At 45.5% G+C, this 16,547-nt stretch overlaps 1 protein-coding gene across 4 annotated transcripts in view; it reads right to left on the bottom strand.

Annotated features, from left to right (window-relative positions):
- Nucleotides 1-13,909, bottom strand: part of ELMO2 (engulfment and cell motility 2) — an 85,077-nt gene extending 71,168 nt beyond the window's left edge. For 2 of the 4 annotated variants that reach the window (XM_073559312.1, XM_073559315.1), the window contains exon 1: nt 13,747-13,909. The gene's annotated coding sequence lies outside the window, so the exon portion shown is untranslated. Of the gene's footprint in view, nt 1-6,501; nt 6,607-13,554; nt 13,721-13,746 lie in introns of those variants that run through there. The other 2 variants (XM_073559313.1, XM_073559314.1) reach the window with 2 other exon arrangements.
- Between the last annotated feature and the right edge of the window lie 2,638 nt (nt 13,910-16,547).

The following is a 16,547-nucleotide window of genomic DNA, read 5'->3' as shown; positions in this document are numbered from 1 at the left end:
CCTGAGCAGAAGGCGTAGGTACCGGATCACGGGAGGGGGGATGAGCTGGATCCTTCGGCCTGGAGGAACTTCTATGGCCGGATTGTCCAGTTCGTTTTTTCTTTTGCTGGGAGCTGGCTTGGGACCTCTCTGAGGTACGTTCCTGCTTTCGATCCAGCTGGATCACAGGAGCTTCTGGCTCGTCCATTTCTGCACCTGAGCTAAAGCCGCTCTGCAGCGTTTGTGCCCTTTTTATCTTCCCCCCGGCAACCCGGGTTCACAGGTGTCCTGGCCAGGGGCAAATTTTTTCCCCCCTTCCCCTCCCGATGTCCATGGACACTCCTCCCTGCGCATCGCTCCCTCCCCGCCCCTGCCGCTTATGCCGGTGTTCGCGCCGCTGCGCCCGGCGACGCACAGGGGAAAAAAGCCGGCATCCAACTTCCGGCCCGTCACTTCCGGTCCACGTGAACGCACGGTGGCGCACGTGCCGCCAGCGCCACACCCCGCACAGCGCTCCCCGCATGCCGAGGCACAGCCGCCGGCCCACGACCGCGAACCGGACTGAAGGGAGGACGCACCAGGAGGACCGGGGGGGGGGATCCATACTCACCTGCTGGCGCCGGCCCTGGAGACAGGCATCCGCCGGACCCCGCTCCCAACTGCTCCGCACACTGTCGTGGAGCCCTGCCCAGGCCCACCGTGGCACTTCCAGGGCACCCCGCACTGCCCGAGGTAGGAGACCCCCCCGCTACCTGAGTCGGACAGCCGGCCTGGGAATTCCTCCATGATGGTACGATCTGTAGGGAATCCTGTCCTCCAGGAACAGGAAACCAACTGATGCGTGGGAGAGGTGCCGCCCTTATGTATCTGTAGGATTTCGTGTTCCTGAAGGGTGGATCCCCTCTCTCAGGTGGTGCTGTCATGGACGACCGAATAAAATTGTTTGATGCTCATCAGGCTGAAAAAGTTATAAAATCATCCCTAAAGAGTTTGGATTCTACCAAACTAGTCAGACATATTGTGGAGGAAATTCAACACTATTATTAAACTCCTTAGGCCTGTTTCACATTTCCGTTTGTGACCATCAGTCAAGATCCGCCGATTTGAAAAAAAACGGATCCGTTTTTCTCCTCATAGATCCGTTTTTTTCCTCATAGACTTGCATTATCGGCGGATCTTGACGGATGGTCGCCCGTTGGATCCGCTTTTGTACGATTCCGCCAAGATTTTGGCGTCCGCTCAGCGGATCCGCTATTTACTAAATTAACCTGCATTTCTGTCTGGCTGCTGGATAAAATATTCTCTCTCTCTCCTCGACATACCCCTCCACATCGCCGCTGCTGATCTTACTCCTCCACATCGCCGCTGCTGTCCCGCGAGATCTCTCTCTCCTCCACGACATACTACTCCACATCGCCGCTCCTTTACGGCATTCTCCACGACAGCGCACCTACTGATGCCGCGACCACCGCTGCTGCTCCCGCTACTTCACCGCTGCTGAACCCGCCGTGCCCACAGCTCCCGCGTCACCATGCCCGCTCCCGGACAGCGCTACATCGCTGGTATTTTTTTTTTTTCACAGGCGCGGTTCCTTTAATTTTTCAACTTCGGCGGATCCGTACATCTGCCGATCCGATGCCACCTGTTCCTGTCAGTCCGTCTGCGGATCTGTTTTCCGCTATTTTGGCGGATTCGGACTGACAGGAAAAACTGAAGTGTGAAACAGGCCTTAGGAGTGGTGGACCAACAAAATCACTCCAAGAGCAAGGCATATAATAATCCAAGAGATTAAAAAGAAAACAAAGGCCTCTCGTACGTTAGATAATGTTAAAGGGAATCTGTTACCAGGTTTTTCTATGAGGCCTTATACATACACACAAAAATAGCTTTTATTATACTTGGTGCAATCCCTTCCGATGGGCGCCACTGGTCCGGATCCAGCGCCTCCTCTCTTCATGTGGTCGTCATCCTTTTTGCTTCCTGTGGATGACGTGTCCTACATCGAGCTCCTGTGCAGGCGAACTTCTCTTTGTCCTGCTAAGGGCAAAGTATTGGAGTGCGCATGCGCCAGCTTTCTTTGCTCTTTCCATGTGCATTCGTAATACAGTACTTTGCTCTGCCCTTAGAAGGTACGCTTGCACAGGTTCTCTTTAAGGTTCATGAGCCCACCATCAGGAGGATTCTGAACAATGGTGTGCATGGCAGGACTGTAAACAGAAAGCCATGGATCATTTGAGGCAATGTTCCCACAATGAGCTTTTGATGCTGCATATTTTTAGTGTGTCAAAAATGCAGCATCTTACAGTTCTAGCAAAGTAGATGAAATCTATAGAAATCTCATGCCCACTCTGCCACTATGCTTTTTTTTGTGCAGCGTAAACTGATCTGCGGTGCACGTTTCCAATCCACAGCATGTCAATTTCTCTTGCACGTACGATGAGCTGTCTGTTCGGAAATCCCCATAAACTTGCATTAGGAGTGGAAATTTCACAGGTAAAAAACGCATGTGTTTTTACTGCTTTTCCAAGACCCCAACTAAGTGCATCAATAAAATTTTGTCCAATCCAAATACTAGGAAGTATCAAAAAACAGAGCAGCTTTATTTAAAGCATGACACACCAGAGAGAGAAAAAAAAAAAGCAGTGACAAAAGTGCGATAAAATGCACAATTAAAAAACACACACAAAAATGCAAGTAACCTAATTTAAATAATAATTGCTGAAATGGTGCAGAAAATCTGCAACATCAAAAAAGCACCACAAGCTTATTGTGGGAACGTAGCCTAAAAGGGCAATGCTGCTGTTCTGCAGTTTGCTGAAACTTACCTTAACAAGCCAGATGGTTATTGGAACAATGTTTTGTGGATAGATGAGACTAACATACAGCATTTATTTTAAATGAAAAGCGGTATGCTTGGAGTAAAAAAAAAAAAAATCACTGCATTACAGTATACAAACTTCATACCATCTGTGAAACACAGTGGTAGTATCATGGTCTGGGTTTGTTTTGCTGCATCTGGGCCAGGACAGCTTGCCATCATTAATGGAACAATTAATTCTAAATATTAACCAGTAAATTAAAAGAAAATGTCAGCACATCTGACCATGAGCCAAATCTCAAGAGAATGTGGATCATGATAAAAAAATGACAGTCTAATATTGCCAACTATGTAGTCTGACTTGGTTCTCATTATCGACTTTTAGAATTTGTATGAAAATCTGAAGTAGTTTTAGGTGAAGTTTATACAGAAACATGTAGAATTATGAATTGTTCAAAAATATTTAAGCACCACTGTACTGTGTCCTTCAGCTTTCTTCTCCAACATACTCTTGAAATGCAGCCTTGTCTATGTAGTGCTGGCGGTAGCCATCAACTTTCCTCCGTATTTGAAGGCTGCAGAAGGGATAAGGGGGTCTTCTGATTGTACACATTATGATAAATCAACAGCATATGCTATTAATATTTCTTGAGTTTCCATAACCCCATAGACTACAGTTAGTGACTTTGCATGTGGGGGACCTGATCGTCCAATTCTCTTTGGACTAGACCAACATGGTACATCAAATGAGAACATTCCTTAATTTAGGAACTAAAGTCCAGAGAAACCAGATCACTGATATCCTGCTTAATACAGGTTGCAGAAAATAGAAAAAGTCAGCCAATATTATAAAGTGCCCATGACATGTGGCAAATAAGGAGAAAGATGGTCAACACCAGGAGATTTTTCCAGGCACCAAAAGCTAGAGGTTTGGGCATTTTCTAAATTGCTGGAGACTTTTGGGCTATGAAATCTACAGAGGTCTGAGAAACAACAGTGATTGGGATGAATGCACCTATAGTTCATCACGATCATCAAAAAATGTTTGTGTTACTTTATATGTGATTTTCCATGTTTTTTGGTGAGGCAGATAAGAGTCAGTATGTGAGCCAAGCTGCAGCAAGACAGACGCAGACAGGTTCTGCATTCAGATGTCCATTTTTCATTACTATGCCCAAAAGCCAGCATGAGTAGTGAGACACTGCTGACCATGCTGACTACACAGCTGAGGCTTCAGGCCCAATTCAAGAGCAGACTCATCAAAGTACATGCACACATGAGCCTGGCAGCAGTAATCTGTCCTCCACCAGCGTTCGTCACATCAGTGTCTCGCACCAGTGCCCTCTGGCTGCTGGCACATGACAAGCTCCTTCTGCATGCCAAAATACGTTACACCTCTGGTGACTGCCACCGAGCAGTGTGCGCCAGCTGCGACAATCAGATTAAAGGCTTGCTTAATAGTTTCTTTTCCTTTCACAGATGTCAGAATTGGATGAAAAGCCTCATGCAGAAGTCCGTTTTTCACAAAACACCTATTAGGCCACGTTCACACATTGAGTATTTGGCGAGTATTTTACCTCAGTACTGGTAAGCAAAAACCAGGAGTGGAACAGTCAGAGTAAAAGTATAATAGAAACTCGTCACCACTTCTGGATTTATCACCCACTCCTGGGTTTAACGTACAAATACCGAGGTAAAATACTGACCAAATACTGATAGTTTGACCGTGGACTTATTGTCTGTGGAGCTGTTAACATAGCCATGTGTTTTAGACCTTGTTTCTGAAAAAAAATAAAAAAATAATTGAAACATGTCTGTTATTGAACCCAGTCATGGATGAAAATGACCCATACAGATCTATAGATGCGGAAACAAAATCACATACAGTACATGCTGTCAGCAATGGGTGTCTGTTTTTTAACAATGCAATGGGCAGGATACAATTTCAAATTTTATTTTATTTTGCAAGCAAGCACTGGTGAAACTTTGATAGTAAACCCTGACCAAATATAGATGAAAATTAGATTCAAGACACGAATGGAAATCTGCATATGAGACAAATCACTGAGGTCTGAGTTTGGCTTAAGTATGTGTGAGACTGACAATATGCAGGCATTTCCTACAAATGATACCACTTCTATATACAGTATGTGTTCCTTCCTACTTTTCAGACTTATTTCTATGTCCACTCCCTGAACCGCACACTGTGTGACACCTACTTCTCCTCTTCATGTAAGTAGAAAGCAAGACTTCGTATAAGTGGCGTGGACCAGGAGACTGTAAAGAGGCGGCCATGTTTATCCGTGTACTGTGGTCTAGCAGACTTTTCTTTGTAGTTTTTGAAAACTTGCAGGGTTTTTTTTTTCAATTTCTGTGGGCATTCGGGATGCTTTTTAAATCATTAATCACTGAAGAAAACACTAGCATTTTGTTTAAAGCAAAAACACTGACAAAACGTTTTTTAGCCATCCCATTGACTTGTATTGTAAATTACTGAGGGTCTTTTTAACGGAAAAACCAGAAGAATGAACATGTCACTTCTTTTCAGCACTTGGCGGCTTTGAAAGCCTAAATATGTGCACAGCAAGTTGTTTTTCCTTTGAAACCAAAAAGACTAACCTTTTGAGCTGCCTTTTCTGGCATTCGGGGAGTGGAAAAGAGGCAGTGTGAACTTCCCCTGAGGGTATTTGAACAACATCTTTAGATGCCGTTGTTCCCGTTGCTTTTTTTTTTTTATCACAAGATCCTCTGTTGTTTTTTCTGAAGTATCGTCTTTGGCGGCTCCTTGACTATTTTTACAGTGCCTTTGCTGTCTTTTTTTTTTTTTTAAACTGTATATATAAACTAGTAAGGCCTGTTTCACCACTTCAGTTTTTGCGTCAGTCAAAATCCGCCAAAAAAGCGGAAAGCGGATCCTTTCCTAACTGATGCCACCAGATCCGGTTTTTTTGACGGATCCACCGAATGAAGAATTTTAAAGGAACCGCTGCGAGAGAGAGAGATTTTTCGTCCGCCAGAAAGGATTTCAGGGTTAAATTCCCGGCTGACTTCCTTTCTCAGGGCATGCGCAATGTAAAATGCGGATCCTGCAGCAAAAAAAACGTTGCAGGGTCCGTCCAGGCATGTCGGCGGATGAAAAAAAATTGGCGGATCCGCCAAAAAAAACGGATACAACGGATGGCCATCCGTCAAGATCCGCCGGTAATGCAAATCAATGGGGAAAAAAACGATCCGCCAAAAAAAATGGCGGATCCGTTTTTTTGCAAAAACGGCGGATTTTGACTGATGGTCAAAAACGGAAGTGTGAAACAGGCCTAAGCCGCTTCCAAATGAAAGGCGCCTGAGAATCGTTCAGGTCACTTCTTTATGCTGCTTCATGGCACTCGAAGCCTGAAGAAGTTAAAGAAGCTGTAAAACACTGAGCATGTGCAAACCCTAAGGGTCAATATCACGATAAGCCTGACGTCAGAGACATTAGATAGAGGTCATATTAGTCTGTGTGAAACCAGTGTCCCCTCAGGTATCTCCTCACACGACCTGCCCTGGACTGACTGATCTACACATATGTACATGGGTTTCATTCTACACAGTTCACCATTACTGGTGAAAAAAGGAGAAATAAGCGTGACACACTGATAAGAAATGTGCGGCCATACATCTGAAGGGTGATCGGAAGCCATTGTGGGTTACAGATAAGTACCCACCAGCAGATAAGCCGTCATCTCTCCACATTTGGTGCCGGTCCAGGTTCTTGCTCTTAGCAGAATGTGTCACATTTGATTGCTCACAAGTACCAGCCGCAGTCACAAAATCTGAGCCGTCTAATTAGCTAAATGTTTCACACAGGGAGCACAGATGAACAATCTGCTCAGCGCACAATGGGATCTGCTTCTTTCTCACAAAACTACGTTTATTTTCTATGCACATTTAAAGCGTAACCGTCGTTTTTATTTCATAAACCAATGGTACAAGTGAAAATAAGTAACTTTCCAATATATCTTATCAGAATTGATCAGTCATTATCAAAATGGTCAATTCTGAGGTAAATTCAGCACACAGTGAAGACACTTTGCCATTACGGAGATAGAAGATGGCGGCTGCTCCTCCTCCCTCTATCTACATAGTCTCATCAGTAGCAGCCGCCATCTCCTCTCAGTAATGGGAAATTGTCTTTAATGAATACAGATTTTACCTCAGAACTGACAATTTTCATATGTTCTTTTCATAAACGATGGTTACACTTTAATCATGCCACAAGTGCCAGCGACACACTATTGCTTTTAAGAGTGATGTGTGGCATGGCTGAAAGTGAGCCCTCAAATCGCCACTGGATAAATCTGTGTTCACACACGGTTTTTCTGAGGAAGCGTTTGCAAAACTGTTTGAAAAACTTTTCCTATTCATTTCTATGGAAAATCAACTTTGCTATGCATACGAGTACAACTCAGCAAATTTTTCATCCGCCAAAAAAACTCCATCTGGAACATCCCCCTAAGGTTATGTTCACATTGAGTTTTTGAGGCAGACAAATCCAGCAATTTTTTCAAGAGGAGATTGCTTCAGGAAATGTTCCTTTATTGGAGATTTTTGCTGGAGTTTATCTTTTGAAGTGTTTGGAAACACTTGTTTACACTGAAGTTTTTTGTTTTTTTTTGCAGTCCAGGCAATTTTTAAAAAATATTCGGGGAAAAAAATACATTAAAAACACCTCTTATTAACAGCAAAGTAGATTTCCCATGGGAGTGAATAGGAAGAGATTTCCAGCTGTTTTTAGGCTCCGCGCACAGAGATTTTCAAGGAGATTTTGGACCAGAAAACGGAGCAGAGTCTGCCCAACTTCTCATGCAAATCTCAAAGCTCCCAAAAAACTTGAAGTATCTGCTCAGCTTATGCTCTGAAAACTCTGCAAGAAGACTTTGTGTGCACATACCCCTAAATTGGTTTTTGAAGAGGATTTTGGAGCCGATCCACACCAAAAAAAATAGAATCCTAGGTTACGTTCCCACAATACTTTTTGGTGTTAATATTTCCTCTGTGTATGTTCGTGTACAAAGAAACTCAGCGTCTCACTGTTATAGCAAAGTGTGTGGGATTTAGAGAGATTTCACTTCACTGTGATGGGTGTGTAATATATATATATTTGTTTTGTTTCTTTGCTGCTCTGGTACGATTTTTGAAAACTGGAACATGTCAATTTCTCTGGCAGTAAATATGAGTTTTATATGCAGATAAAAACGCATGTTAAAGAAAAGCTATCAATTGCCAATAACCTTGACTGATGCTTTTATGCTCTTATATGGACTCTTCTAAAGGGTTGTGTGGTTTAGGGACAGGGAGTCCCCTAATAGAGGGTAGTTCACAATGAAGACTAGCCCTGGGGACTAGCCCTGGAGCTCAAGCACGACCCAGAAAGTCATTGATTAATAGAAGCAACTGATAGACAGTTAGGGATCATTCAGATGTCTGTGCAAATCAAAGACAAAAATTGCTTGCAGAACTAGTGACCCAAGTATAATTCAGATCATTCTCCTACGTAGGGACGCACCGTCCCAGATCCCAAGGAACCCTCTTGGAAGCCATATGTACAATCATAGCAGCATCCACACCGGGTGATGAAAACCAATCTATCATTTATTCTGCCATATACAGGATACGTTTCAACCTAAGATAAATTGAAAACAGGAGGGCACCACTGAATAGAAATAGGGGATACACCTGTGATCAGTACGGACAACACTGTAGAATAAGTAGAAGAAAGTTACTGATCACCACAGAAGGGTGCTAACACAGGGATCACCACAAAAAATTACAATTTTTATTGCAGAAAAAACACACCATGAATAACAACATTAAAAAGTCATACAATGACATACCAAAAAACACACAAGGCCCATAATAGGGCCAACAAAGCTCACCCTAGAACATGACAGCTAATGCATGCCAGCCCCTGACGAAGCCACCTTGCGGTGGCGACACGCGTCGGGCCCTCCACAAGCTCCCCCACATGTGAGCGATACCACTCTAAGGCCGGGGTCACACTGGCGAATAAAACGGACGAATGCAATGCGATAAAAAAATCGCATTGCATTCGAACCCATGTTATTCTATGGGGCAGCTCCCATCATGCGATTTTTTTATCACATCCTATCCTCTGACTGAGACAATCGCAGCATGCTGCGATTGTCACCGATTTTCGGATCGAATTCGACAATACAAGTCTATGGGGGCGAGAAAAAAAAGGGACTAAAAACGGACCCGATGTGTGAGTTGCGATAAAATCGCACCCGGTGTCCTTTAGCAAAAGCCGGCAATTCTTTATTCCAATACAGTAAAATCACAGAGACCGGTTAAATAAAGAAAGAATGAATATATCTAGACACAATATATATATATATATATATACACTCACTGGCCACTTTATTAGGTACACCTGTCCAACTGTGTGTTAAGACTTAATTTCTAATCAGCCAATCACATGGCGGCAACTCAGTGCATTTAGGCATGTAGACATGGTCAAGACAATCTCCTGCAGTTCAAACCGAGCATCAGTATGGGGAAGAAAGGTGATTTGAGTGCCTTTGAACGTGGCATGATTGTTGGTGCCAGAAGGGCTGGTCTGAGAATTTCAGAAACTGCTGATCTACTGGGATTTTCACGCACAACCATCTCTAGGGTTTACAGAGAATGGTCCGAAAAAGAAAAAAAATCCAGTGAGCGGCAGTTCTGTGGCCGGAAATGCCATGTTGATGCCAGAGGTCAGAGGAGAATGGGCAGACTGGTTCGAGCTGATAGAAAGGCAACAGTGACTCAAATTGCCACCCGTTACAACCAAGGTAGGCAGAAGAGCATCTCTGAACGCACAGTGCGTCGAACTTTGAGGCAGATGGGCTACAGCAGCAGAAGACCACACTGGGTACCACTCCTCTCAGCTAAGAACAGGAAACTGAGGCTACAATTTGCACAAGCTCATCGAAATTGGACAGTAGAAGATTGGAAAAACGTTGCCTGGTCTGATGAGTCTCGATTTCTGCTGCGACATTCGGACGGTAGGGTCAGAATTTGGCGTAAACAACATGAAAGCATGGATCCATCCTGCCTTGTATCAACGGTTCAGGCTGGTGGTGGTGGTGTCATGGTGTGGGGAATTTTTTCTGGGCACTCTTTGGGCCCCTTGGTACCAATTGAGCATCGTTGCAACGCCACAGCCTACCTGAGTATTGTTGCTGACCATGTCCATCCCTTTATGACCACAATGTACCCAACATCTGATGGCTACTTTCAGCAGGATAATGCGCCATGTCATAAAGCTCGAATCATCTCAGATTGGTTTCTTGAACATGACAATGAGTTTACTGTACTCAAATGGCCTCCTCAGTCACCAGATCTCAATCCAATAGAGCATCTTTGGGATGTGGTGGAACGGGAGATTCGCATCAGGGATGTGCAGCCGACAAATCTGCGCCAACTGTGTGATGCCATCATGTCAATATGGTCCAAAATCTCTGAGGAATGCTTCCAGCACCTTGTTGAATCTCTGCCACGAAGAATTGAGGCAGTTCTGAAGGCAAAAGGGGGTCCAACCCCTTACTAGCATGGTGTACCTAATAAAGTGGCCAGTGAGTGTGTGTATATATATATATATATATATATATATATATGTCAGAGACACATTTATACATATATTTGACATTCATACAGTTCTTCATAGCAGAATAGCCGCAGAAACATTTGCCGGCTTTTGTATAATTATTCTCCTGCCCGACATGAAATGACACATGGTTTACATATAGTTAACCATTTCATTTCATGGTTTTTTTGTAATTTCTATCACTATTAATTAGATGAGTGTATGTGGGTAAAATTATGGAGTTGTAGGGGTTAATTTAAGGGGTTAATTCGTTGTATTAAACTGCAGGGACTCCTGCTGACGTCACTGAGGCTGCAGGGAGTCCCCGTAATTTCATACAACGAATTAACCCCTTAAATTAACCCCTACAACTCCATAATTTTACCCACAAACACTCATCTAATTAATAGTGATAGACATACCAAACAAAACATGAAATGAAATGGTTAACTATATGTAAACCATGTGTCATTTCATGTCGGGCGGGAGAATAATTATACAAAAGCCGGCAAATGTTTCTGCGGCTATTCTGCTTTGATGAACTGTATGAATGTCAAATATATGTATAAATGTGTCTCTATGACATGTATAATATATATATATATATATATATATATATATATATTGTGTCTAGATCTATTAATTAGTTTGTGTGGGGAAACCTGTCATTGGGCTCTATTATATGTCCATTTTGCTTTCCTGCGAGAAAATCTCGCCAGACGGATGTCAAGAGGATGCTTACATGCGATTAAAATCGCATCAATGAAGATAAATCGCATCAAAAACGCATCACTGGTTAAGATACCTTGGTGCGATTTCGGACCGTTAAAATGGGAACGATTTTTTATTCGTTGTGTGTGACTCCAGCCTTAGATGATTTATCTGCTGTATCTGCAGCCCTCTTTGGCGTATGCATTGGTCATGACCTCATTTATAGGTATTGGCATTCTCCTGCCTCACTGAGTGTGTTTCATTATTGTTTTCAGGTACGGCTTCTACATGGCACAGTTGTGCAGGGTGCTAACATGCATTGTTTTTTCATACATTTCCATCACTTTTAGGCCTTTTTTATTGGCATTTTCTTTGGCCTAATTTGTTTTGGTGTATTTATTTCTATTTCCTTAGGAACTCAGCTTTGGACCATATGACCCTGCGTTTAATACTGCTGCATATGTCACATGTATTATGTCCTGTACCTATGCATTAGCTCTCATGTTCTAGGGTGAGCTTTGTTGGCCCTATTATGGGCCTTGTGTGTTTTTTTGGTATGTCATTGTATGACTTTTTAATGTTTTTATACATGGTGTGTTTTTTCTGCAATAAAAATTGTAATTTTTTGTGGTGATCCCTGTGTTAGTGATCAGTAGCTTTCTTCTACTTACGATACGTTTCAACCTGTAACAGGTCTTTTTCCAGCATAATGCACGGACTGGCCGTGGGTCCCCCAAAGCTGTCACACACGAGTCCATGTATTAGTGGTCCGTACCGAGAATGAATGGCACAGACGTCTGAATGAGCTCTTAGTAGATTGACAAGAACTCAACGAGATTTCCAGAATTACAATTTTTCTTATGCAAATCCAATCCCTACACTGCCACTACGGAAATTCAAATGTAGTAATAAAAGAAATGTGATATTAAATAACATATGTTAACGGTCTGTGCTCCTCTCATGGATGAGGCACAAGCCGACAGAAGGAAGCACTGCCAGAAAAAGAGGTACCGACAAGGGGAAAACCCGAATCTCTACACAAGTCAATAACCCGTTAGCTGTAACATAAAATCACAAGCGTTTTCCCTTGTGCCAAAACCGCGTCCCTCTTCCCCTCCATAGCTCCCACTGACAACACAGGATCAATGTATGGAGGAGTATAGCTCCGGTCACCAGGGAGGACTACGCTGCATACAATGGCCGTACACTAGGCAATTAGCCCCCAATCTCCAGGACAATGTCCAACATGGGTAACGGTCTGCAGCCATTTAAAAACCCATCTTCATACACCCTCAGACCACGTGCACACGTTCAGTGTTTGGTCAGTATATTCTACATCAGTATTTGTCAGGAGATGGACAATCAGGAAAAGTATAATGGAAACACGTCACCACTTCTGGATTTACTGATGTAAAATACTGAACGTGTGAACGCGACCTAATGGGGAATTCTGAGTTAATAAAAGGTAGTCAGTAACCCACTGATAGCACTGTGTAATGCTTCACTTCCCCTGTGGAGGCGCTGCAGGAGAATAGAGCACGTAGTAGTACAGCCTGTGGTCATATCCTGGACAACTATCAGCCACCAGTTAGGGGCGTGACCACACAGTCTGATATTGTCCAATCAGAGCTGACTGTGTAGGGACACCTTTCTGATAACGCCCAGTTGTCGATTTAGTCAGAGATGGTGGGTGGAACGACAGAGGAACGGTACAGCACAGATATAAGTAATAGGATCTTCAGATTTTTGCTATTGAGTCCAGAGGCCCCCGTCCTTACTGGGGTCAGGGCAACCATGTACAGGGAACATATGATTACACCCGGAGAGAAGGGGATGTATAGGGTCTTGTGTCCCGAAGGAAATGGCACCTTTCATGTAGAGATCCGGAGTGAGAAATCCAGTGTAGGAGGCACATGTAAATCAGGCTGGCAGTGCCCTGGGGGTGTGGCCGAAGCAGGCCACTTACCCCGACACCCCCAGGGCACTGCCAGCCTGCTTTGCATGTGCCTCCTACACTGGATTTCTCAGAACTGGACCTCATCCCGACTGGCTGCAGCGCTCACACTTCCCTGGGACGACCCTCACGGCGTGACCACTGCAGCCCCAGATTGTTAGGTCACAGGGACAGTATCGGCCCTGCGCTGGGGCCAATGGGGCTACAAGGGGATGTGTACCTTACATGGGGGCTACAGCTTATAAGAAGGGGTCACCCATATGGTGGACAGCCCCTCCAAGTCCTGGTGCTCCCCCATGTCACAGGGCAGCTGACAGCTGGGGCCACCCTACCACACAGATGGCCGGGGGTCGCCCTGGGTTATTGGGGAATGGTCCTCTGCCCAGACTTTCCTGGACTTCCCCTGTGTGGCCTCCGGCAGCGGACGTGTTAATCGGTTAACCCTTCCTATGCTCCCTCCTTTACCGCAGACTGCGCTAGAGCCGGGCTGCCATCCCCGGAGCCCGCACAGAGCCGCGTTCACACGACTCATCCTGGCCATGCTCCATCCTCCCGGCCGCCAGGCAGGGCCCTCCGCACAGCTCTGCCCAGGAGCCCACGACACCCCAAGAAGTGACTCGGAGTTAACCCGTTCCTACATCCCAGGCCCTCTCTCACCTCTTCCCGGCTCCGCCGCTCCCTTCAGTCTTGTTGCCGTGGTAACGCCCAGGGGGCGGGCTTTCCCATGTCGTGTGCTCATTGATGCGATGAATCCGTCACTCACAATGTGAAGCTGGAAAGCGCCAGGCAGGTGGGGCGTGGTCAGTCATGTTCTCACAGCCTGATTGGCTGTCTCCACTGTCACACACGGACGAGCTGTCCCGGACTCTGACTTTTATGTGGTAGGACTGAGTGGTCCCATAATGCACAGCGATAGTGACCCTGCCGGACCGGTGTCACAGTCATAGAGGGAGCTGGAGTGGGGGCTGTGGCGTGGGACATGTACCCTCCACAATCAGTGCAGGGTGCATGGCTGATAGTAATCACCATAGAGGATAACGGCCTGATCTCCATCCGCAGAGAATGACTGGAGGTGGCCATGGTCTGCAAGAGCTGTGGTGAGACCTCACAGGCAGGGCCGGTTTTAGGCAAAGTGGGCCCTGGGCAAAGTTTAAAATGGGGCCCAAATGCTAACATATTGCACATCACACAGATGCATTTCTGTTGTAGTTACATGCGCTGAGTTCAGGATGCTAAATGAGTGTGATCGACAATATTGAGCTCGTTTAACTCTTGTTTCCCGGCCTCTGCCCACTGTCTGAGAAAGAATGATGGGGACAGAACAGTCACTAATGGATCAATCTGTCCCCATACAGCATCATGTTATCAGCAGCACATCTACAGTTTACACCCCATAGTCCTCCATATAATGTGCCCCATAGTCCTTCATATAGTATAATACGCGCCTCAGTCCTCCATATAGTATAATACACTCCCCATAGTCCTCCATATAGCATGATGTGCCCCATAGTCATCCATATAGCATAATACACTCCTCAGTCCTCCATATAGTATAATACACTCCCCATAGTCCTCCATATAGTATAATACACTCCCCATTGTCCTCCATATAGCATAATGTGCCCCATAGTCATCCATATAGTATAATACACTCCTCAGTCCTCCATATAGTATAATACACTCCCCATAGTCCTCCATATAGTATAATACACTCCCCATTGTCCTCCATATAGCATGATGTGCCCCATAGTCATCCATATAGCATAATACACTCCTCAGTCCTCCATATAGTATAATACACTCCCCATTGTCCTCCATATAGCATAATGTGCCCCATAGTCATCCATATAGTATAATACACTCCTCAGTCCTCCATATAGTATAATACACTCCCCATTGTCCTCCATATAGCATAATGTGCCCCATAGTCATCCATATAGTATAATACACTCCTCAGTCCTCCATATAGTATAATACACTCCCCATTGTCCTCCATATAGCATAATACATATAATACATAATAATAGCACAGCTAAAGGGAAAAAAAAAAAAAAACGTTACTTGAACATTTAATCTGTCAGATCCAACCTGAATCATGACAGTACCCTCCCCTTAATGAGGGGCCTCTGGACCCTCAAAACCGCTCCTCATCAGGAACCACCCACAGAGGGGACGCCCAGATCCAGAGTTCCCCCCAGCAACCACCTGCACTTCAGGTATATGACAAACGCACCGCTGGTATTGGCAATAAGTTCTGGAGGCACCACACATCTCCAAAGCACCGTCCTGGGGAATGAGTTATATATGTGTATGTTTGATATGAGCTGGTAAGACTCCACAACCCACTCCCACTAGATGTTTTTTTTGGTGGGACCCATACACACTCGATCACACACAGGTCCGGACCTGAACGTTCATTGCCACACATTCGTTTGTCAATAATTGGGGAACTCTCTGTGGGATTGACAACAGAGGCGTCCCCCTGTGTCACCACACTCACACCCCTGCACTCCACCAAGGGGTACACCACCCCCCAACCCTTTCCACCACGAGGTCTGCGCCTCCAGGGTTGGCTAATGGTGAGGGTAGAGACTTGCCTCTACTCCCCCGCAGCACACCTGCTGCTCACACTGGTGAGGGAGGGGCCTGGGATATGAAGGAAAAATACACTCCCTGGTCACCTTCCTCCACACGACCAGGAGGGGGCGGCTTCTTCAGTGGTATGGAAGATTTGGCGTGAGCCCCACGAACTATAACACCAGTCTGCTCACTATCGGGACGTACCCCTTCCCCTCGGGGAACCCCAGACAGCACCATGGGGACACCAACTCCACCCACCTGTCTGGGTGCGTCCACCTGTATGAGCAAGTCCCGCTCCCCAGCAGCGACTCTAGGGGGCTTCATTGCCAGCCGCTATTTGATTTTCTGGTTGAGTCAGAGGGAAGGCCCCCGACCCTGATTACTGCTGGTGGAACTGCTTACACACCATGCAGCTCCTCACTCACCTCAGTGAGGTCCAGCAGCAAATGCTCCCAGGTCTGAACATGGCCCGAGGCTCACCAGGAAAAAAAAAATGTAATGGTTGGTGATAATGTCATGTGCCCCGTCCTGTGTGACACGGCCAGCAGGCCGGTAACTAATACAACAGGACATGGCATGTGTAATTGTCCAGTGTGACGCGGCCCGCAGGCCGGTAACTAATGCAACAAGACACGGGATAGGGAAACATTTACAACGGTGGGCCCTGCGATAGGGAAAGGGGACGTGGAGACCTTCTGCACTTCCCTGAGTCAGTGTCCCTAACGTTCCCTATGCCGGTTCCGCACCGGGCGCCGCTCAGGATACCTGTCGCCCTAGCACACCCTACACATATCCCTTGCTAGGGAGCTGGGTGGCGCAGGCACTGGCCCCACCGCTGTGCTAACACCAACATGAGGAAAAGTGACAAACAGGGAAAC

The sequence above is a fragment of the Dendrobates tinctorius genome, unplaced genomic scaffold (genome assembly GCF_039654945.1).
Source record: "Dendrobates tinctorius isolate UK_male_01 unplaced genomic scaffold, ASM3965494v1 ptg000270l, whole genome shotgun sequence".
Taxonomy (NCBI): Eukaryota; Metazoa; Chordata; class Amphibia; order Anura; family Dendrobatidae; genus Dendrobates; species Dendrobates tinctorius.
Note: the sequence above shows the minus strand (reverse complement) of the source record. Positions and strands in the feature narration are given on the sequence as shown.